The sequence below is a fragment of the Eleutherodactylus coqui genome, chromosome 11 (genome assembly GCF_035609145.1).
Source record: "Eleutherodactylus coqui strain aEleCoq1 chromosome 11, aEleCoq1.hap1, whole genome shotgun sequence".
NCBI classification, from domain to species: Eukaryota; Metazoa; Chordata; class Amphibia; order Anura; family Eleutherodactylidae; genus Eleutherodactylus; species Eleutherodactylus coqui.
The window spans coordinates 57,849,938-57,870,993 of NC_089847.1; the positions used below are offsets into that span (position 1 = coordinate 57,849,938).

The 21,056-nt window shown below is 46.3% G+C and overlaps 5 non-coding genes across 5 annotated transcripts; 2 read left to right on the top strand and 3 right to left on the bottom strand.

Moving 5' to 3' along the window:
• Positions 1-450: 450 nt before the first annotated feature.
• On the top strand, positions 451-532 carry TRNAS-GCU (transfer RNA serine (anticodon GCU)). The gene has a single exon. It is a non-coding gene; the product is annotated as a tRNA-Ser (tRNA).
• Positions 533-4,248: 3,716 nt separating this feature from the next.
• On the bottom strand, positions 4,249-4,322 carry TRNAT-AGU (transfer RNA threonine (anticodon AGU)). The gene has a single exon. It is a non-coding gene; the product is annotated as a tRNA-Thr (tRNA).
• Positions 4,323-8,626: 4,304 nt separating this feature from the next.
• TRNAT-AGU (transfer RNA threonine (anticodon AGU)) lies at positions 8,627-8,700 on the bottom strand. Its single transcript has one exon. It is a non-coding gene; the product is annotated as a tRNA-Thr (tRNA).
• A 10,386-nt stretch (positions 8,701-19,086) lies between these two features.
• TRNAT-AGU (transfer RNA threonine (anticodon AGU)) lies at positions 19,087-19,160 on the bottom strand. Its single transcript has one exon. It is a non-coding gene; the product is annotated as a tRNA-Thr (tRNA).
• Positions 19,161-19,768: 608 nt separating this feature from the next.
• TRNAS-GCU (transfer RNA serine (anticodon GCU)) lies at positions 19,769-19,850 on the top strand. Its single transcript has one exon. It is a non-coding gene; the product is annotated as a tRNA-Ser (tRNA).
• Positions 19,851-21,056: the final 1,206 nt, after the last annotated feature.

The following is a 21,056-nucleotide window of genomic DNA, read 5'->3' on the forward strand; positions in this document are numbered from 1 at the left end:
GGTGGCTACCACTATAGAACAGCAAGGAAGTCGAGTCCCATCACATACTTGGCAGCAGCATGCAGTTCTCTGTCATTTTGCATCGTGACAATTCTAAATGAAATCGGCTTGGGACGATCCTTTTTGGAAAAGACATGGATAATTTCTCCATAGGTATGTAATCCATGCATTTGCCTTGCATGAATTGTGGCCTGTTTTACTTAAAAAGTTAGATAGAAGGCAGAATTGACAGATTTAGGGAATGCTAGGGAAATGCCAACATAAATGAGAAGCAGAGAGGACTGAATGTTTAGTATTTATGCCATTAGCATGGGTCATCACGTTGGATGTAAAACAAGACCTGCTGAGCCAATGTCTGATGTACGGCGCTGTTGCATGTGGAAAGAAAATGAAGCCTAAGAATCATCACGACTGTTTTCCAAATGTGGGTTCGGTAAAGGTACTTTTGTTGACGGGGTGGCCGAGTGGTTAAGGCGATGGACTGCTAATCCATTGTGCTCTGCACGCATGGGTTCGAATCCCATCCTCGTCGTATGATTCCTTTTTGGAAAATTCTCTATGCTCAGCGCAAGCGATGCCCCGAGGAAGAAAATTTACCATCGCCGTTCAAGAAGGATGTTATTGAAGTCTCTAAACATATTTACAGGCATTATGTAGCGTATCAGTCAGGCAATAGTGAATCGACACCTCTAATTTATCGTGCCTTATGCCATCCTACATTTTGCAAAACGTTGCAACCATCTACTTGTTAAAACTAAACCAGAGCAGACTCTTTGCCACTCAGGTGGAGTATTCTAGGGATGTGGGACAAGCATCTTTAATGTCATTGGCTAGTGAACATCTCCCTTTTGGAAAAAAAAGCTGATTATTGAGCAGAATAAGAGAAGAAGGCACTGCTGAGAGTTGAACTCAGGATCTCCTGTTTACTAGACAGGCGCTTTAACCAACTAAGCCACAGCGCCCATGAGCAAAACTGGGAAAACCAGAAAGATGGCAAGGATGATCCAGGAGAAGAATTTTTAAATGTAGGATGATTTTGAGGAGTGGTTCTAAGTTTTGCTATTTGTCACAGAGATGGCAAATTAAGTGTGAACAGATCCTATGCAGCATGTAGTTTCAGGTGGCTACCACTATAGAACAGCAAGGAAGTCGAGTCCCATCACATACTTGGCAGCAGCATGCAGTTCTCTGTCATTTTGCATCGTGACAATTCTAAATGAAATCGGCTTGGGACGATCCTTTTTGGAAAAGACATGGATAACTTGTCCATAGGTATGTAATCCATGCATTTGCCTTGCATGAATTGTGGCCTGTTTAACTTTAAAAGTTAGATAGAAGGCAGAATTGACAGATTTAGGGAATGCTAGGGAAATGCCAACATAAATGAGAAGCAGAGAGGACTGAATGTTTAGTATGTATGCCATTAGCATGGGTCATCACGTTGGATGTAAAACAAGACCTGCTGAGCCAATGTCTGATGTACGTCGCTGTTGCATGTGGAAAGAAAATGAAGCCTAAGAATCATCACGACTGTTTTCCAAATGTGGGTTCGGTAAAGGCACTTTTGTTGACGGGGTGGCCGAGTGGTTAAGGCGATGGACTGCTAATCTATTGTGCTCTGCATGCATGGGTTCGAATCCCATCCTCGTCGTATGATTCCTTTTTGGAAAATTGTCTATTCTCAGTGCAAGCAATGCCCCGAGGAAGAAAATTTACCATCACTGTTCAAGAAGGATGCTATTGAAGTCTCTAAACATATTTACAGGCATTATGTAGCGTATCAGTCAGGCAATAGTGAATCGGCACCTCTAATTTATCGTGCCTTATGCCATCCTACATTTTGCAAAACGTTGCAACCATCTACTTGTTAAACCTAAACCAGAGCTGACTCTTTGCCACTCGGGTGGAGTATTCTAGGGATGTGGGACGAGCATCTTTAATGTCATTGGCTAGTGAACATCTCCCTTTTGGAAAAAAAAGCTGATTATTGAGCAGAATAAGAGAACAAGGCACTGCTGAGAGTTGAACTCAGGATCTCCTGTTTACTAGACAGGCGCTTTAACCAACTAAGCCACAGCGCCCATGAGCAAAACTGTGGAAAACCAGAAAGATGGCAAGGATGATCCAGGAGAAGAATTTTTAAATGTAGGATGATTTTGAGGAGTGGTTCTAAGTTTTGCTATTTGTCACAGAGATGGCAAATTAAGTGTGAACAGATCCTATGCAGCATGTAGTTTCAGGTGGCTACCACTATAGAACAGCAAGGAAGTCGAGTCCCATCACATACTTGGCAGCAGCATGCAGTTCTCTGTCATTTTGCATCGTGACAATTCTAAATGAAATCGGCTTGGGACGATCCTTTTTGGAAAAGACATGGATAACTTGTCCATAGGTATGTAATCCATGCATTTGCCTTGCATGAATTGTGGCCTGTTTTACTTAAAAAGTTAGATAGAAGGCAGAATTGACAGATTTAGGGAATGCTAGGGAAATGCCAACATAAATGAGAAGCAGAGAGGACTGAATGTTTAGTATGTATGCCATTAGCATGGGTCATCACGTTGGATGTAAAACAAGACCTGCTGAGCCAATGTCTGATGTACGGCGCTGTTGCATGTGGAAAGAAAATGAAGCCTAAGAATCATCACGACTGTTTTCCAAATGTGGGTTCGGTAAAGGTACTTTTGTTGACGGGGTGGCCGAGTGGTTAAGGCGATGGACTGCTAATCCATTGTGCTCTGCATGCATGGGTTCGAATCCCATCCTCGTCGTATGATTCCTTTTTGGAAAATTCTCTATGCTCAGCGCAAGCAATGCCCCGAGGAAGAAAATTTACCATCACCGTTCAAGAAGGATGCTATTGAAGTCTCTAAACATATTTACAGGCATTATGTAGCGTATCAGTCAGGCAATAGTGAATCGGCACCTCTAATTTATCGTGCCTTATGCCATCCTACATTTTGCAAAACGTTGCAACCGTCTACTTGTTAAAACTAAACCAGAGCTGACTCTTTGCCACTCGGGTGGAGTATTCTAGGGATGTGGGACGAGCATCTTTAATGTCATTGGCTAGTGAACATCTCCCTTTTGGAAAAAAAAAGCTGATTATTGAGCAGAATAAGAGAACAAGGCACTGCTGAGAGTTGAACTCAGGATCTCCTGTTTACTAGACAGGCGCTTTAACCAACTAAGCCACAGCGCCCATGAGCAAAACTGTGGAAAACCAGAAAGATGGCAAGGATGATCCAGGAGAAGAATTTTTAAATGTAGGATGATTTTGAGGAGTGGTTCTAAGTTTTGCTATTTGTCACAGAGATGGCAAATTAAGTGTGAACAGATCCTATGCAGCATGTAGTTTCAGGTGGCTACCACTATAGAACAGCAAGGAAGTCGAGTCCCATCACATACTTGGCAGCAGCATGCAGTTCTCTGTCATTTTGCATCGTGACAATTCTAAATGAAATCGGCTTGGGACGATCCTTTTTGGAAAAGACATGGATAACTTGTCCATAGGTATGTAATCCATGCATTTGCCTTGCATGAATTGTGGTCTGTTTTACTTAAAAAGTTAGATAGAAGGCAGAATTGACAGATTTAGGGAATGCTAGGGAAATGCCAACATAAATGAGAAGCAGAGAGGACTGAATGTTTAGTATGTATGCCATTAGCATGGGTCATCATGTTGGATGTAAAACAAGACCTGCTGAGCCAATGTCTGATGTACGGCGCTGTTGCATGTGGAAAGAAAATGAAGCCTAAGAATCATCACGACTGTTTTCCAAATGTGGGTTCGGTAAAGGTACTTTTGTTGACGGGGTGGCCGAGTGGTTAAGGCGATGGACTGCTAATCCATTGTGCTCTGCATGCATGGGTTCGAATCCCATCCTCGTCGTATGATTCCTTTTTGGAAAATTCTCTATGCTCAGCGCAAGCAATGCCCCGAGGAAGAAAATTTACCATCACCGTTCAAGAAGGATGCTATTGAAGTCTCTAAACATATTTACAGGCATTATGTAGCGTATCAGTCAGGCAATAGTGAATCGGCACCTCTAATTTATCGTGCCTTATGCCATCCTACATTTTGCAAAACGTTGCAACCATCTACTTGTTAAAACTAAACCAGAGCTGACTCTTTGCCACTCGGTTGGAGTATTCTAGGGATGTGGGACGAGCATCTTTAATGTCATTGGCTAGTGAACATCTCCCTTTTGGAAAAAAAAAATGATTATTGAGCAGAATAAGAGAACAAGGCACTGCTGAGAGTTGAACTCAGGATCTCCTGTTTACTAGACAGGCGCTTTAACCAACTAAGCCACAGTGCCCATGAGCAAAACTGTGGAAAACCAGAAAGATGGCAAATTAAGTGTGAACAGATCCTATGCAGCATGTAGTTTCAGGTGGCTACCACTATAGAACAGCAAGGAAGTCGAGTCCCATCACATACTTGGCAGCAGCATGCAGTTCTCTGTCATTTTGCATCGTGACAATTCTAAATGAAATCGGCTTGGGACGATCCTTTTTGGAAAAGACATGGATAATTTGTCCATAGGTATGTAATCCATGCATTTGCCTTGCATGAATTGTGGCCTGTTTTACTTTAAAAGTTAGATAGAAGGCAGAATTGACAGATTTAGGGAATGCTAGGGAAATGTCAACATAAATGAGAAGCAGAGAGGACTGAATGTTTAGTATGTATGCCATTAGCATGGGTCATCACGTTGGATGTAAAACAAGACCTGCTGAGCCAATGTCTGATGTACGGCGCTGTTGCATGTGGAAAGAAAATGAAGCCTAAGAATCATCACGACTGTTTTCCAAATGTGGGTTCAGTAAAGGTACTTTTGTTGACGGGGTGGCCGAGTGGTTAAGGCGATGGACTGCTAATCCATTGTGCTCTGCACGCATGGGTTCGAACCCCATCCACGTCATATGATTCCTTTTTGGAAAATTCTCTATGCTCAGCGCAAGCAATGCCCCGAGGAAGAAAATTTACCATCACCGTTCAAGAAGGATGCTATTGAAGTCTCTAAACATATTTACAGGCATTATGTAGCGTATCAGTCAGGCAATAGTGAATCGGCACCTCTAATTTATCGTGCCTTATGCCATCCTACATTTTGCAAAACGTTGCAACCGTCTACTTGTTAAAACTAAACCAGAGCTGACTCTTTGCCACTCGGGTGGAGTATTCTAGGGATGTGGGACGAGCATCTTTAATGTCATTGGCTAGTGAACATCTCCCTTTTGGAAAAAAAAAGCTGATTATTGAGCAGAATAAGAGAACAAGGCACTGCTGAGAGTTGAACTCAGGATCTCCTGTTTACTAGACAGGCGCTTTAACCAACTAAGCCACAGCGCCCATGAGCAAAACTGTGGAAAACCAGAAAGATGGCAAGGATGATCCAGGAGAAGAATTTTTAAATGTAGGATGATTTTGAGGAGTGGTTCTAAGTTTTGCTATTTGTCACAGAGATGGCAAATTAAGTGTGAACAGATCCTATGCAGCATGTAGTTTCAGGTGGCTACCACTATAGAACAGCAAGGAAGTCGAGTCCCATCACATACTTGGCAGCAGCATGCAGTTCTCTGTCATTTTGCATCGTGACAATTCTAAATGAAATCGGCTTGGGACGATCCTTTTTGGAAAAGACATGGATAACTTGTCCATAGGTATGTAATCCATGCATTTGCCTTGCATGAATTGTGGCCTGTTTTACTTAAAAAGTTAGATAGAAGGCAGAATTGACAGATTTAGGGAATGCTAGGGAAATGCCAACATAAATGAGAAGCAGAGAGGACTGAATGTTTAGTATGTATGCCATTAGCATGGGTCATCACGTTGGATGTAAAACAAGACCTGCTGAGCCAATGTCTGATGTACGGCGCTGTTGCATGTGGAAAGAAAATGAAGCCTAAGAATCATCACGACTGTTTTCCAAATGTGGGTTCGGTAAAGGTACTTTTGTTGACGGGGTGGCCGAGTGGTTAAGGCGATGGACTGCTAATCCATTGTGCTCTGCATGCATGGGTTCGAATCCCATCCTCGTCGTATGATTCCTTTTTGGAAAATTCTCTATGCTCAGCGCAAGCAATGCCCCGAGGAAGAAAATTTACCATCACCGTTCAAGAAGGATGCTATTGAAGTCTCTAAACATATTTACAGGCATTATGTAGCGTATCAGTCAGGCAATAGTGAATCGGCACCTCTAATTTATCGTGCCTTATGCCATCCTACATTTTGCAAAACGTTGCAACCGTCTACTTGTTAAAACTAAACCAGAGCTGACTCTTTGCCACTCGGGTGGAGTATTCTAGGGATGTGGGACGAGCTTCTTTAATGTCATTGGCTAGTGAACATCTCCCTTTTGGAAAAAAAAAGCTGATTATTGAGCAGAATAAGAGAACAAGGCACTGCTGAGAGTTGAACTCAGGATCTCCTGTTTACTAGACAGGCGCTTTAACCAACTAAGCCACAGCGCCCATGAGCAAAACTGTGGAAAACCAGAAAGATGGCAAGGATGATCCAGGAGAAGAATTTTTAAATGTAGGATGATTTTGAGGAGTGGTTCTAAGTTTTGCTATTTGTCACAGAGATGGCAAATTAAGTGTGAACAGATCCTATGCAGCATGTAGTTTCAGGTGGCTACCACTATAGAACAGCAAGGAAGTCGAGTCCCATCACATACTTGGCAGCAGCATGCAGTTCTCTGTCATTTTGCATCGTGACAATTCTAAATGAAATCGGCTTGGGACGATCCTTTTTGGAAAAGACATGGATAATTTGTCCATAGGTATGTAATCCATGCATTTGCCTTGCATGAATTGTGGCCTGTTTTACTTTAAAAGTTAGATAGAAGGCAGAATTGACAGATTTAGGGAATGCTAGGGAAATGTCAACATAAATGAGAAGCAGAGAGGACTGAATGTTTAGTATGTATGCCATTAGCATGGGTCATCACGTTGGATGTAAAACAAGACCTGCTGAGCCAATGTCTGATGTACGGCGCTGTTGCATGTGGAAAGAAAATAAAGCCTAAGAATCATCACGACTGTTTTCCAAATGTGGGTTCAGTAAAGGTACTTTTGTTGACGGGGTGGCCGAGTGTTTAAGGCGATGGACTGCTAATCCATTGTGCTCTGCACGCATGGGTTCGAATCCCATCCACGTCATATGATTCCTTTTTGGAAAATTTTCTATGCTCAGCGCAAGCAATGCCCCGAGGAAGAAAATTTACCATCACCGTTCAAGAAGGATGCTATTGAAGTCTCTAAACATATTTACAGGCATTATGTAGCGTATCAGTCAGGCAATAGTGAATCGGCACCTCTAATTTATCGTGCCTTATGCCATCGTACATTTTGCAAAACGTTGCAACCATCTACTTGTTAAAACTAAACCAGAGCTGACTCTTTGCCACTCGGGTGGAGTATTCTAGGGATGTAGGATGAGCATCTTTAATGTCATTGGCTAGTGAACATCTCCCTTTTGGAAATAAAGCTGATTATTGAGCAGAATAAGAGAACAAGGCACTGCTGAGAGTTTACTAGACAGGCGCTTTAACCAACTAAGCCACAGTGCCCATGAGCAAAACTGTGGAAAACCAGAAAGATGGCAAGGATGATCCAGGAGAAGAATTTTTAAATGTAGGATGATTTTGAGGAGTGGTTCTAAGTTTTGCTATTTGTCACAGAGATGGCAAATTAAGTGTGAACAGATCCTATGCAGCATGTAGTTTCAGGTGGCTACCACTATAGAACAGCAAGGAAGTCGAGTCCCATCACATACTTGGCAGCAGCATGCAGTTCTCTGTCATTTTGCATCGTGACAATTCTAAATGAAATCGGCTTGGGACGATCCTTTTTGGAAAAGACATGGATAATTTGTCCATAGGTATGTAATCCATGCATTTGCCTTGCATGAATTGTGGCCTGTTTTACTTTAAAAGTTAGATAGAAGGCAGAATTGACAGATTTAGGGAATGCTAGGGAAATGCCAACATAAATGAGAAGCAGAGAGGACTGAATGTTTAGTATGTATGCCATTAGCATGGGTCATCACGTTGGATGTAAAACAAGACCTGCTGAGCCAATGTCTGATGTACGGCGCTGTTGCATGTGGAAAGAAAATGAAGCCTAAGAATCATCACGACTGTTTTCCAAATGTGGGTTCAGTAAAGGTACTTTTGTTGACGGGGTGGCCGAGTGTTTAAGGCGATGGACTGCTAATCCATTGTGCTCTACACGCATGGGTTCGAATCCCATCCTCGTCGTATGATTCCTTTTTGGAAAATTCTCTATGCTCAGCGCAAGCAATGCCCCGAGGAAGAAAATTTACCATCGCCGTTCAAGAAGGATGCTATTGAAGTCTCTAAACATATTTACAGGCATTATGTAGCGTATCAGTCAGGCAATAGTGAATCGGCACCTCTAATTTATCGTGCCTTATGCCATCCTACATTTTGCAAAACGTTGCAACCATCTACTTGTTAAAACTAAACCAGAGCTGACTCTTTGCCACTCGGGTGGAGTATTCTAGGGATGTGGGACGAGCATCTTTAATGTCATTGGCTAGTGAACATCTCCCTTTTGGAAAAAAAAGCTGATTATTGAGCAGAATAAGAGAACAAGGCACTGCTGAGAGTTGAACTCAGGATCTCCTGTTTACTAGACAGGCGCTTTAACCAACTAAGCCACAGTGCCCATGAGCAAAACTGTGGAAAACCAGAAAGATGGCAAGGATGATCCAGGAGAAGAATTTTTAAATGTAGGATGATTTTGAGGAGTGGTTCTAAGTTTTGCTATTTGTCACAGAGATGGCAAATTAAGTGTGAACAGATCCTATGCAGCATGTAGTTTCAGGTGGCTACCACTATAGAACAGCAAGGAAGTCGAGTCCCATCACATACTTGGCAGCAGCATGCAGTTCTCTGTCATTTTGCATCGTGACAATTCTAAATGAAATCGGCTTGGGACGATCCTTTTTGGAAAAGACATGGATAATTTCTCCATAGGTATGTAATCCATGCATTTGCCTTGCATGAATTGTGGCCTGTTTTACTTTAAAAGTTAGATAGAAGGCAGAATTGACAGATTTAGGGAATGCTAGGGAAATGCCAACATAAATAAGAAGCAGAGAGGACTGAATGTTTAGTATGTATGCCATTAGCATGGGTCATCACGTTGGATGTAAAACAAGACCTGGTGAGCCAATGTCTGATGTACGGCGCTGTTGCATGTGGAAAGAAAATGAAGCCTAAGAATCATCACGACTGTTTTCCAAATGTGGGTTCGGTAAAGGTACTTTTGTTGATGGAGTGGCCGAGTGGTTAAGGCAATGGACTGCTAATCCATTGTGCTCTGCACGCTTGGGTTTGAATCCCATCCTCGTCGTATGATTCCTTTTTGGAAAATTCTCTATGCTCAGCGCAAGCAATGCCCCGAGGAAGAAAATTTACCATCGCCGTTCAAGAAGGATGCTATTGAAGTCTCTAAACATATTTACAGGCATTATGTAGTGTATCAGTCAGGCAATAGTGAATCGGCACCTCTAATTTATCGTGCCTTATGCCATCCTACATTTTGCAAAACGTTGCAACCACCTACTTGTTAAAACTAAACCAGAGCTGACTCTTTGCCACTCGGGTGGAGTATTCTAGGGATGTAGGACGAGCATCTTTAATGTCATTGGCTAGTGAACATCTCCCTTTTGGAAATAAAGCTGATTATTGAGCAGAATAAGAGAACAAGGCACTGCTGAGAGTTTACTAGACAGGCGCTTTAACCAACTAAGCCACAGTGCCCATGAGCAAAACTGTGGAAAACCAGAAAGATGGCAAGGATGATCCAGGAGAAGATATTTTAAATGTAGGATGATTTTGAGGAGTGGTTCTAAGTTTTGCTATTTGTCACAGAGATGGCAAATTAAGTGTGAACAGATCCTATGCAGCATGGAGTTTCAGGTGGCTACCACTATAGAACAGAAAGGAAGTCGAGTCCCATCACATACTTGGCAGCAGCATGCAGTTCTCTGTCATTTTGCATCGTGACAATTCTAAATGAAATCGGCTTGGGACGATCTTTTTTGGAAAAGACATGGATAATTTGTCCATAGGTATGTAATCCATGCATTTGCCTTGCATGAATTGTGGCCTGTTTTACTTTAAAAGTTAGATAGAAGGCAGAATTGACAGATTTAGGGAATGCTAGGGAAATGCCAACATAAATGAGAAGCAGAGAGGACTGAATGTTTAGTATTTATGCCATTAGCATGGGTCATCACGTTGGATGTAAAACAAGACCTGCTGAGCCAATGTCTGATGTACGGCACTGTTGCATGTGGAAAGAAAATGAAGCCTAAGAATCATCACGACTGTTTTCCAAATGTGGGTTCAGTAAAGGTACTTTTGTTGACGGGGTGGCCGAGTGGTTAAGGCGATGGACTGCTAATTAGAGATGAGCGAACGCGTTCGTCCGAGCTTGATATTCGTGCGAATATTAGGGTGTTCGGGATGTTCGTTATTCGTAACGAACACCATGCGGTGTTCTGGTTACTTTCACTTCCTTCCCTGAGACGTTAGCGCGCTTTTCTGGCCAATTGAAAGACAGGGAAGGCATTACAACTTCCCCCTGCAACGTTTAAGCCCTATACCACCCCCCTGCTGTGAGTGGCTGGCGAGATCAGGTGTTCGCCTAATATAAAAGTCGGCCCCTCCCGCGGCTCGCCTCAGATGCGGTGTGAGTTAGATGAGGGACAGTGCTGTTTATACCGGAGCTGCTGTAGGGAAAGAATTGGTAGTTAGTGTAGGCTTCAAGACCCCCCAAAGGTCCTTATTAGGGCCACTGATAGCTGTGTGTTGGCTGCTGTTAGCAGTGGGATTTTTTTTTTTCTCAAAATCGCCTCTGCAGACCGTTGCACCTGGCATTAGGGACAGAAGTGCTGCATAGGCAGGGAGAGTGTTAGGAGTGAGTGTAGCCTTCAAGAACCTCAACGGTCCTTTCTAGGGCCATATTTATCCGTGTGCAGTACTGTCCAGGCTGCTGTTAGCTGTGCTGCATTTTTTTTGGGCTTCTCAAAATCGCCTCTGCAGAGCATTCCACCCTCCATTGATACTGCAGGGAAAGAATTGTATAGGCAGGGCCACAACACAGTTATTATTCATAGAATATACGCAGTGCTGCCTGTTGGTGGGAAAAAACTGAAAACAAATCTATTTGTCCAGCCTCTGTCCGTCCTAACGCCTGTGGACACGTGTGAGCTGCGTGAAAAACATTGCTAAATCATACGCACCCAGCTACGCTTTACTGCTGGCTTCGCCATTTGCTTTCCTTAATTGGGAAAAAAATACCTGCTCTGCCAGAGTTATAATAACTCTGCTACCCTCACGTTCTGTGACACATAAGCAGGGACACAGCACAGTTATTAAACTTCTCATGTTCATTGAATATACGCAGTGCTGCCTGTTGGTGGGAAAAAACTGAAAACAAATCTATTTGTCCAGCCTCTGTCTGTCCTTACGCCTGTGGACACGTGTGAGCTGCGTGAAAAACATTGCTAAATCATACGCACCCAGCTACGCTTTACTGCTGGCTTCGCCATTTGCTTTCCTTAATTGGGAAAAAAATACCTGCTCTGCCAGAGTTATAATAACTCTGCTACCCTCACGTTCTGTGACACATAAGCAGGGACACAGCACAGTTATTAAACTTCTCATGTTCATTGAATATACGCAGTGCTGCCTGTTGGTGGGAAAAAACTGAAAACAAATCTATTTGTCCAGCCTCTGTCCGTCCTTACGCCTGTGGAGACGTGTGAGCTGCGTGAAAAACATTGCTAAATCATACGCACCCAGCTACGCTTTACTGCTGGCTTCGCCATTTGCTTTCCTTAATTGGGAAAAAAATACCTGCTCTGCCAGAGTTATAATAACTCTGCTACCCTCACGTTCTGTGACACATAAGCAGGGACACAGCACAGTTATTAAACTTCTCATGTTCATTGAATATACGCAGTGCTGCCTGTTGGTGGGAAAAAACTGAAAACAAATCTATTTGTCCAGCCTCTGTCCGTCCTTACGCCTGTGGAGACGTGTGAGCTGCGTGAAAAACATTGCTAAATCATACGCACCCAGCTACGCTTTACTGCTGGCTTCGCCATTTGCTTTCCTTAATTGGGAAAAAAAATACCTGCTCTGCCAGAGTTATAATAACTCTGCAACCCTCACGTTCTGTGACACATAAGCAGGGACACAGCACAGTTATTAAACTTCTCATGTTCATTGAATATACGCAGTGCTGCCTGTTGGTGGGAAAAAACTGAAAACAAATCTATTTGTCCAGCCTCTGTCCGTCCTTACGCCTGTGGAGACGTGTGAGCTGCGTGAAAAACATTGCTAAATCATACGCACCCAGCTACGCTTTACTGCTGGCTTCGCCATTTGCTTTCCTTAATTGGGAAAAAAAATACCTGCTCTGCCAGAGTTATAATAACTCTGCTACCCTCACGTTCTGTGACACATAAGCAGGGACACAGCACAGTTATTAAACTTCTCATGTTCATTGAATATACGCAGTGCTGCCTGTTGGTGGGAAAAAACTGAAAACAAATCTATTTGTCCAGCCTCTGTCCGTCCTTACGCCTGTGGAGACGTGTGAGCTGCGTGAAAAACATTGCTAAATCATACGCACCCAGCTACGCTTTACTGCTGGCTTCGCCATTTGCTTTCCTTAATTGGGAAAAAAATACCTGCTCTCCAAGAGTTATAATAACTCTGCTACCCTCACGTTCTGTGACACATAAGCAGGGACACAGCACAGTTATTAAACTTAGATAATTCATTCACTAGAGGCAGTGGGGCCTTTCGTTTTCCAAAAAGGGCAAAAATTATATTTGGCCTGCAGTCTTGCGCCAATTTATTTCCTGCCTGTGAAATCAAATCACTGGTAATACAGCATGCTGAGGGGTAGGGGTAGGCCTAGAGGACGTGGACGCGGCCGAGGACGCGGAGGGCCAAGTCAGGGTGTGGGCACAGGCCAAGCTCCTGATCCAGGTGTGTCGCAGCCGACTACTGCGCGATTAGGAGAGAGGCACGTTTCTGGCGTCCCCACATTCATCGCCCAATTAATGGGTCCACGCGGGAGACGGTTATTAGAAAATGAGCAGTGTGAGCAGGTCCTGTCCTGGATGGCAGAAAGTGCTTCGAGCAACCTATCGTCTACCCGCAGTTCTGCGCCGTCCACTGCTGCCAATCCGAATCCTCTGTCTGCTGCTCCTCCTTCCTCCCAGCCTCCTCACTCCACTACAATAACACCTGCTCAGGAGCAGGAGCACTCCCAGGAACTGTTCTCGGGCCCCTGCTTAGATTGGGCAGCAGCGGTTCCTCTCCCACCAGAGGAGTTTATCGTCACTGATGCCCAACCATTCGAAAGTTCCCGGGGTCCGGGGGAAGAGGCTGGGGACTTCCGCCAACTGTCTCAACAACTTTCTGTGGGTCAGGAGGACGATGACGATCAGACACAGTTGTCTTGCAGTGAGGTAGTAGTAAGGGCAGTAAGTCCCAGGGAGCAGCGCACAGAGGATTCGGAGGAAGAGCAGCAGGACGATGAGGTGACTGACCCCACCTGGTGTGCAACGCTTACTCAGGAGGACAGGTCTTCAGAGGGGGAGTCAAGGGCATCAGCAGGGCAGGTTGCAAGAGGCAGTGCGGTGTCCAGGGCCAGGGGTAGAGGCAGGGCCAGACCGAATAATCCACCAAGTGTTTCCCAAAGCGCCCCCTCGCGCCATGCCACCCTGCGGAGGCCGAGGTGCTCTAAGGTCTGGCAGTTTTTCACAGAGACGCCTGACGACCGACGAACAGTGGTGTGCAACCTTTGTCGCGCAAAGCTCAGCCGGGGAGCCAACACCAACAGCCTCACCACCACCACCATGCGCAGACATATGATGGCCAAGCACCCCGCAAGGTGGGACAAAGGCCGTTCACCGCCTCCGGTTTGCACCCCTGCCTCTCCCCCTGTGCCCCAACCTGCCACTGAGATGCAACCCCCCTCTCAGGACACAGGCACTACCGCCTCATGGCCTGCACCCACACCCTCATCTCCGCTGTCCTCGGCCCCATCCAGCAGTATAGTTCAGCGCACCGTTCAGCCGTCGCTTGCGCAAGTGTTCGAGCGCAAGCGCAAGTACGCCGCCACGCACCCGCACGCTCAAACGTTAACCGTCCGCATCGCAAAATTCATCAGCCTTGAGATGCTGCCGTATAGGGTTGTGGAAACGGAGTCTTTCAAAAGTATCATGGAGGCGGCGGCCCCGCGCTACTCAGTTCCCAGTCGCCACTACTTTTCCCGATGTGCCGTCCCAGCCCTGCACGACCACGTCTCCCGCAACATTGTGCGCGCCCTCACCAACGCGGTTACTGCCACGGTCCACTTAACTACGGACACGTGGACAAGCACAGGCGGGCAGGGCCACTACATCTCCCTGACGGCACATTGGGTGAATTTAGTGGAGGCTGGGACAGAGTCAGAGCCTGGGACCGCTCACGTCCTACCCACCCCCAGAATTGCGGGCCCCAGCTCGGTGCTGGTATCTGCGGAGGTGTATGCTTCCTCCACTAAAGCACCCTCCTCCTCCTCCTCCTCCTCTGTCTCACAATCAAGATGTGTTAGCAGCAGCATGTCGCCAGCAGTCGGTGTCGCGCGGTGTGGCAGCACAGCGGTGGGCAAGCGTCAGCAGGCCGTGCTGAAACTACTCAGCTTAGGCGATAAGAGGCACACAGCCCACGAACTGCTGCAGGGTCTGACACAGCAGACCGACCGCTGGCTTGCGCCGCTGAGCCTCCAACCGGGCATGGTCGTGTGTGACAACGGCCGTAACCTGGTGGCAGCTCTGCAGCTCGGCAGCCTCACGCACGTGCCATGCCTGGCCCACGTCTTTAATTTGGTGGTTCAGCGCTTTCTGAAAAGCTACCCACGCTTGTCAGACCTGCTCGTAAAGGCGCGCCGGCTCTGCGCACATTTCCGCAAGTCCCACACGGACGCTGCCACCCTGCGCACCCTGCAACATCACTTTAAGCTGCCAGTGCACCGACTGCTGTGCGACGTGCCCACACGGTGGAACTCTACGCTCCACATGTTGGCCAGGCTCTATGAACAACGGAGAGCTATAGTCGAATACCAACTCCAACATGGGCGGCGCAGTGGGAGTCAGCCTCCTCAATTCCTTTCAGAAGAGTGGGCCTGGTTGGCAGACATCTGCCATGTCCTTGGTAATTTTGAGGAGTCTACCCAGGTGGTGAGCGGCGATGCTACAATCATTAGCGTCACCATTCCTCTGCTATGCATCTTGAGAAATTCCCTGCAAACCATAAAGGCAGCTGCTTTGCGCTCGGAAACGGGGGCGGGGGAAGACAGTATGCCGCTGGATAGTCAGGGCACCCTCCTGTCTATTTCTCAGCGCGTACAGGAGGAGGAGGAGGAGCATGAGGAGGATGAGGAGGAGGGGGAAGAGACAGCTTGGGCCGCTGCTGACGGTACACCGGCTGATTGCCTGTCATCCTTTCAGCGTGTATGGCCTGAGGAGGAGGAGGAGGAGGAGGAGGATCCTGAAAGTGATCTTCCTAGTGAGGACAGCCATGTGTTGCGTACTGGTACCCTGGCACACATGGCTGACTTCATGTTAGGATGCCTTTCTCGTGACCCTCGCGTTGCACGCATTCTGGCCACGACGGATTACTGGGTGTACACACTGCTCGATCCACGGTATAAGGAGAACCTGCCCACTCTGATTCCCGAAGAGGAAAGGGGTTCGAGAGTGTTGCTATACCACAGGACCCTTGCGGACAAGCTGATGGTAAAATTCCCAGCCGACAGCGCTAGTGGCAGAAGGCGCAGTACCGAGGGCAAGGTAGCAGGGGATGTGCGTAGATCGAGCAGCATGTACATCCCAGGCAGTGCAACAGTCTTTAAGGGCCTGGCCAGCTTTATGGCTCCCCACCAAGACTGTGTCACCGCTCCCCAGTCACGGCTGAGTCGGCGGGAGCACTGTAAAAGGATGGTGAGGGAGTACGTAGCGGATCGCACGACCATCCTTGGTGACGCCTCTGCCCCCTACAACTACTGGGTGTCGAAGCTGGACATGTGGCCTGAACTAGCGCTGTATGCCCTGGAGGTGCTTGCTTGTCCTGCGGCTAGCGTCCTGTCGGAGAGGGTGTTTAGTGCGGCTGGGGGAATCATCACAGATAAGCGTAGCCGCTTGTCAACCGACAGTGCCGACAGGCTAACACTCATCAAGATGAACAAAGGCTGGATTTCCCCAGACTTCTGTTCTCCACCAGCGGACAGCAGCGATACGTAAGCAATACGTAGGCTGCACCCGCGGATGGAAGCTACGTTCTCTCTCACCATCCAAAACGGGGACATTTCTGCTTCATCAATCTGTGTCTAATATTCCTCCTCCTCCTCCTCCTGCTCCTCCTCCTGAAACCTCACGTAATCACGCTGAACGGGCAATTTTTCTTAGGGCCACAAGGCTCACTCAAATAATTTTTCTGAACAATTTTTATAAGTTTCAATGCGCTTAAAAGCATTGGAACTTTAACTTGAACCAATTTTTCGTTACACTGGGCTGCCTCCAGGCCTAGTTACCACTTAAGCCACATTAACCAAAGCGATTAATGGGTTTCACCTGCCCTCTTGGCTGGCCATGGCCAATTTTTGGGATGTACATTAGTACTGTTGATACAGCAATTTTTGTGGGCCCTCGCCTACAGTGTAATCAAATTAATTTTTAGCCCACCTGCATTACAGCTGACGTTACCTCAGCTGTGTTGGGCAATGCAATGGGATATTTTTATGTACCGCCGGTGGGTTCCAGGGAGCCACCCATGCTGTAGGTGCACACTGAGTTTTTAATACATCTGTACACTTCTAAAGAACCCGTCTGACTGGGGCATGCAGTGTGGGCCGAAGCCCACCTGTATTACGCACGACATTACTACCTCAGCTGTGTTGGGCAATGCAATGGGATATTTTTATGTACCGCCGGTGGGTTCCAGGGAGCCACCCATGCTGTAGGTGCACACTGAGTTTTTAATACATCTGTACACTTCTAAAGAACCCGTCTGACTGGGGCATGCAGTGTGGGCCGAAGCCCACCTGTATTACGCACGACATTACTACCTCAGCTGTGTTGGGCAATGCAGTGGGATATTTCTATGTAACGCCGGTGGCTTCCTGGCACCCACCCAGGCAGTGGGTCCACAGGGAGTTTAACCTACATGTGTCCACTTGTAAAGAACCCCAGTCTGACTGGGGCATGCAGTGTGGGCCGAAACCCACCTGCATTAACCCTTTCCAGTCCACTGTGTGACCTTTGAAGACATTAGGGTTTAAGGCTGTACAGCTCCGTTGTTGGTAGACGTCCGTCGGGGTTCTCTTACTGTATATTGCCAGCCTCTCTGCTGTCGGAGCCTATCCTACGTGTCAGCTCATGCAGTACTGGCTTTAGCCAGCATATAGCGCCGTTGTATAACAGCAGAAAAAGAGTAAGCCCCCTAGGAAAACCATATACAAATTGGATTGGAAAGGGTTAAGCACAACATTACTACCTCAGCTGTGTTGGGCAATGCAATGGGATATTTCTATGTACCGCCGGTGGCTTCCTGGCACCCACCCATGCTGTAGGTGCACACGGACTTTTTACTACATCTGTACACTTATAAAGAACCCCAGTCAGACTGGGGCATGCAGTGTGGGCCGAAGCCCACCTGCATTAAGCACGACATTACTACCTCAGCTGTGTTGGGCAATGCAATGGGATATTTCTGTGTACCGCCGGTGGGTTCCAGGGAGCCACCCATGCTGTGGGTCGACAGGGACTTCACAATAGGGAGTTGTACCTGCCTGTGTCTATGAATTAAAAAGCCCGGTCTGACTGGGGCATGCAGACACCTTGACAGAATGAATAGTGTGTGGCACATAGGTTCCCCATTGCTATGCCCACGTGTGCAGCTCCTGATGGCGGTGGCACAGGATTCTATTTCTCATTGCTTCTGTACAGCATTGTGGGCTATCGCTCCGCCACTTTTAAAGAGGGTCGCTGCCTAGCCGTGCCAACCTCTGCAGTGTGTGCCTGCGGTTCCTCCTCATGGCAGACGCAATTCTAAATAGACATGAGCGTGGTGTGGCATGAGGGCAGCTGAAGGCTGCCCAGGGACACTTTGGTGTGCGCTGTGGGGGGGGAGGGGGGGCGGTTGGGCAGCATGTAACCCAGGAGAAGTGTCAGTGGAGTGTCATGCAGGCAGTGATTGTGCTTTGTTGGAGGTAGTGTGGTGCTTAGCAAAGGTATGCCATGCTAATGAGCGCTTTTCAGAAGTAAAAGTTGTTGGGAGGGGGGGGCCCACTCTTGCCGCTATTGTGGCTTAATAGTGGGACCTGTGAACTTAGGATGCAGCCCATCATGTAGCCCCTCGCCTGCCCTATCCGTCACTGTGTCATTCCCATCACTTTCCTGAATTGCCCAGATTTTCACACATGAAAACCTTAGCGAGCATCGGCGAAATACAAAAATGTTCTGGTCGCCCATTGACTTCAATGGGGTTCGTTGTTCGAAATGAACCCTCGAGCATCACGGGAAGTTCGTTACGAATAACGAACACCCGAACATTTTGGTGTTCGCTCATCTCTACTGCTAATCCATTGTGCTCTGCACGCATGGGTTCGAATCCCATCCTCGTCGTATGATTCCTTTTTGGAAAATTCTCTATGCTCAGCGCAAGCAATGCCCCGAGGGAGAAAATTTACCATCGCCGTTCAAGAAGGATGCTATTGAAGTCTCTAAACATATTTACAGGCATTATGTAGCGTATCAGTCAGGCAATAGTGAATCGGCACCTCTAATTTATCGTGCCTTATGCCATCCTACATTTTGAAAAACGTTGCAACCATCTACTTGTTAAAACTAAACCAGAGCTGACTCTTTGCCACTCGGGTGGAGTATTCTAGGGATGTGGGACGAGCATCTTTAATGTCATTGGCTAGTGAACATCTCCCTTTTGGAAAAAAAAGCTGATTATTGAGCAGAATAAGAGAACAAGGCACTGCTGAGAGTTGAACTCAGGATCTCCTGTTTACTAGACAGGCGCTTTAACCAACTAAGCCACAGTGCCCATGAGCAAAACTGTGGAAAACCAGAAAGATGGCAAGGATGATCCAGGAGAAGAATTTTTAAATGTAGGATGATTTTGAGGAGTGGTTCTAAGTTTTGCTATATGTCACAGAGATGGCAAATTAAGTGTGAACAGATCCTATGCAGCATGTAGCTTCAGGTGGCTACCACTATAGAACAGCAAGGAAGTCGAGTCCCATCACATACTTGGCAGCAGCATGCAGTTCTCTGTCATTTTGCATCGTGACAATTCTAAATGAAATCGGCTTGGGACGATCCTTTTTGGAAAAGACATGGATAATTTGTCCATAGGTATGTAATCCATGCATTTGCCTTGCATGAATTGTGGCCTGTTTTACTTTAAAAGTTAGATAGAAGGCAGAATTGACAGATTTAGGGAATGCTAGGGAAATGCCAACATAAATGAGAAGCAGAGAGGACTGAATGTTTAGTATGTATGCCATTAGCATGGGTCATCACGTTGGATGTAAAACAAGACCTGCTGAGCCAATGTCTGATGTACGGCGCTGTTGCATGTGGAAAGAAAATGAAGCCTAAGAATCATCACAACTGTTTTCCAAATGTGGGTTCGGTAAAGGTACTTTTGTTGACGGGGTGGCCGAGTGGTTAAGGCGATGGACTGCTAATCCATTGTGCTCTGCACGCATGGGTTCGAATCCCATCCTCGTCGTATGATTCCTTTTTGGAAAATTCTCTATGCTCAGCGCAAGCAATGCCCCGAGGAAGAAAATTTACCATCGCCGTTCAAGAAGGATGCTATTGAAGTCTCTAAACATATTTACAGGCATTATGTAGCGTATCAGTCAGGCAATAGTGAATCGGCACCTCTAATTTATCGTGCCTTATGCCATCCTACATTTTGCAAAACGTTGCAACCATCTACTTGTTAAAACTAAACCAGAGCTGACTCTTTGCCACTCGGGTGGAGTATTCTAGGGATGTAGGATGAGCATCTTTAATGTCATTGGCTAGTGAACATCTCCCTTTTGGAAATAAAGCTGATTATTGAGCAGAATAAGAGAACAAGGCACTGCTGAGAGTTGAACTAGACTTTAACCAACTAAGCCACAGCGCCCATGAGCAAAACTGTGGAAAACCAGAAAGATGGCAAGGATGATCCAGGAGAAGAATTTTTAAATGTAGGATGATTTTGAGGAGTGGTTCTAAGTTTTGCTATTTGTCACAGAGATGGCAAATTAAGTGTGAACAGATCCTATGCAGCATGTAGTTTCAGGTGGCTACCACTATAGAACAGCAAGGAAGTCGAGTCCCATCACATACTTGGCAGCAGCATGCAGTTCTCTGTCATTTTGCATCGTGACAATTCTAAATGAAATCGGCTTGGGACGATCCTTTTTGGAAAAGACATGGATAATTTGTCCATAGGTATGTAATCCATGCATTTGCCTTGCATGAATTGTGGCCTGTTTTACTTTAAAAGTTAGATAGAAGGCAGAATTGACAGATTTAGGGAATGCTAGGGAAATGCCAACATAAATGAGAAGCAGAGAGGACTGAATGTTTAGTATGTATGCCATTAGCATGGGTCATCACGTTGGATGTAAAACAAGACCTGCTGAGCCAATGTCTGATGTACGGCGCTGTTGCATGTGGAAAGAAAATGAAGCCTAAGAATCATCACGACTGTTTTCCAAATGTGGGTTCAGTAAAGGTACTTTTGTTGACAGGGTGGCCGAGTGGTTAAGGCGATGGACTGCTAATCCATTGTGCTCTGCACGCATGGGTTCGAATCCCATCCTCGTCGTATGATTCCTTTTTGGAAAATTCTCTATGCTCAGCGCAAGCAATGCCCCGAGGAAGAAAATTTACCATCACCGTTCAAGAAGGATGCTATTGAAGTCTCTAAACATATTTA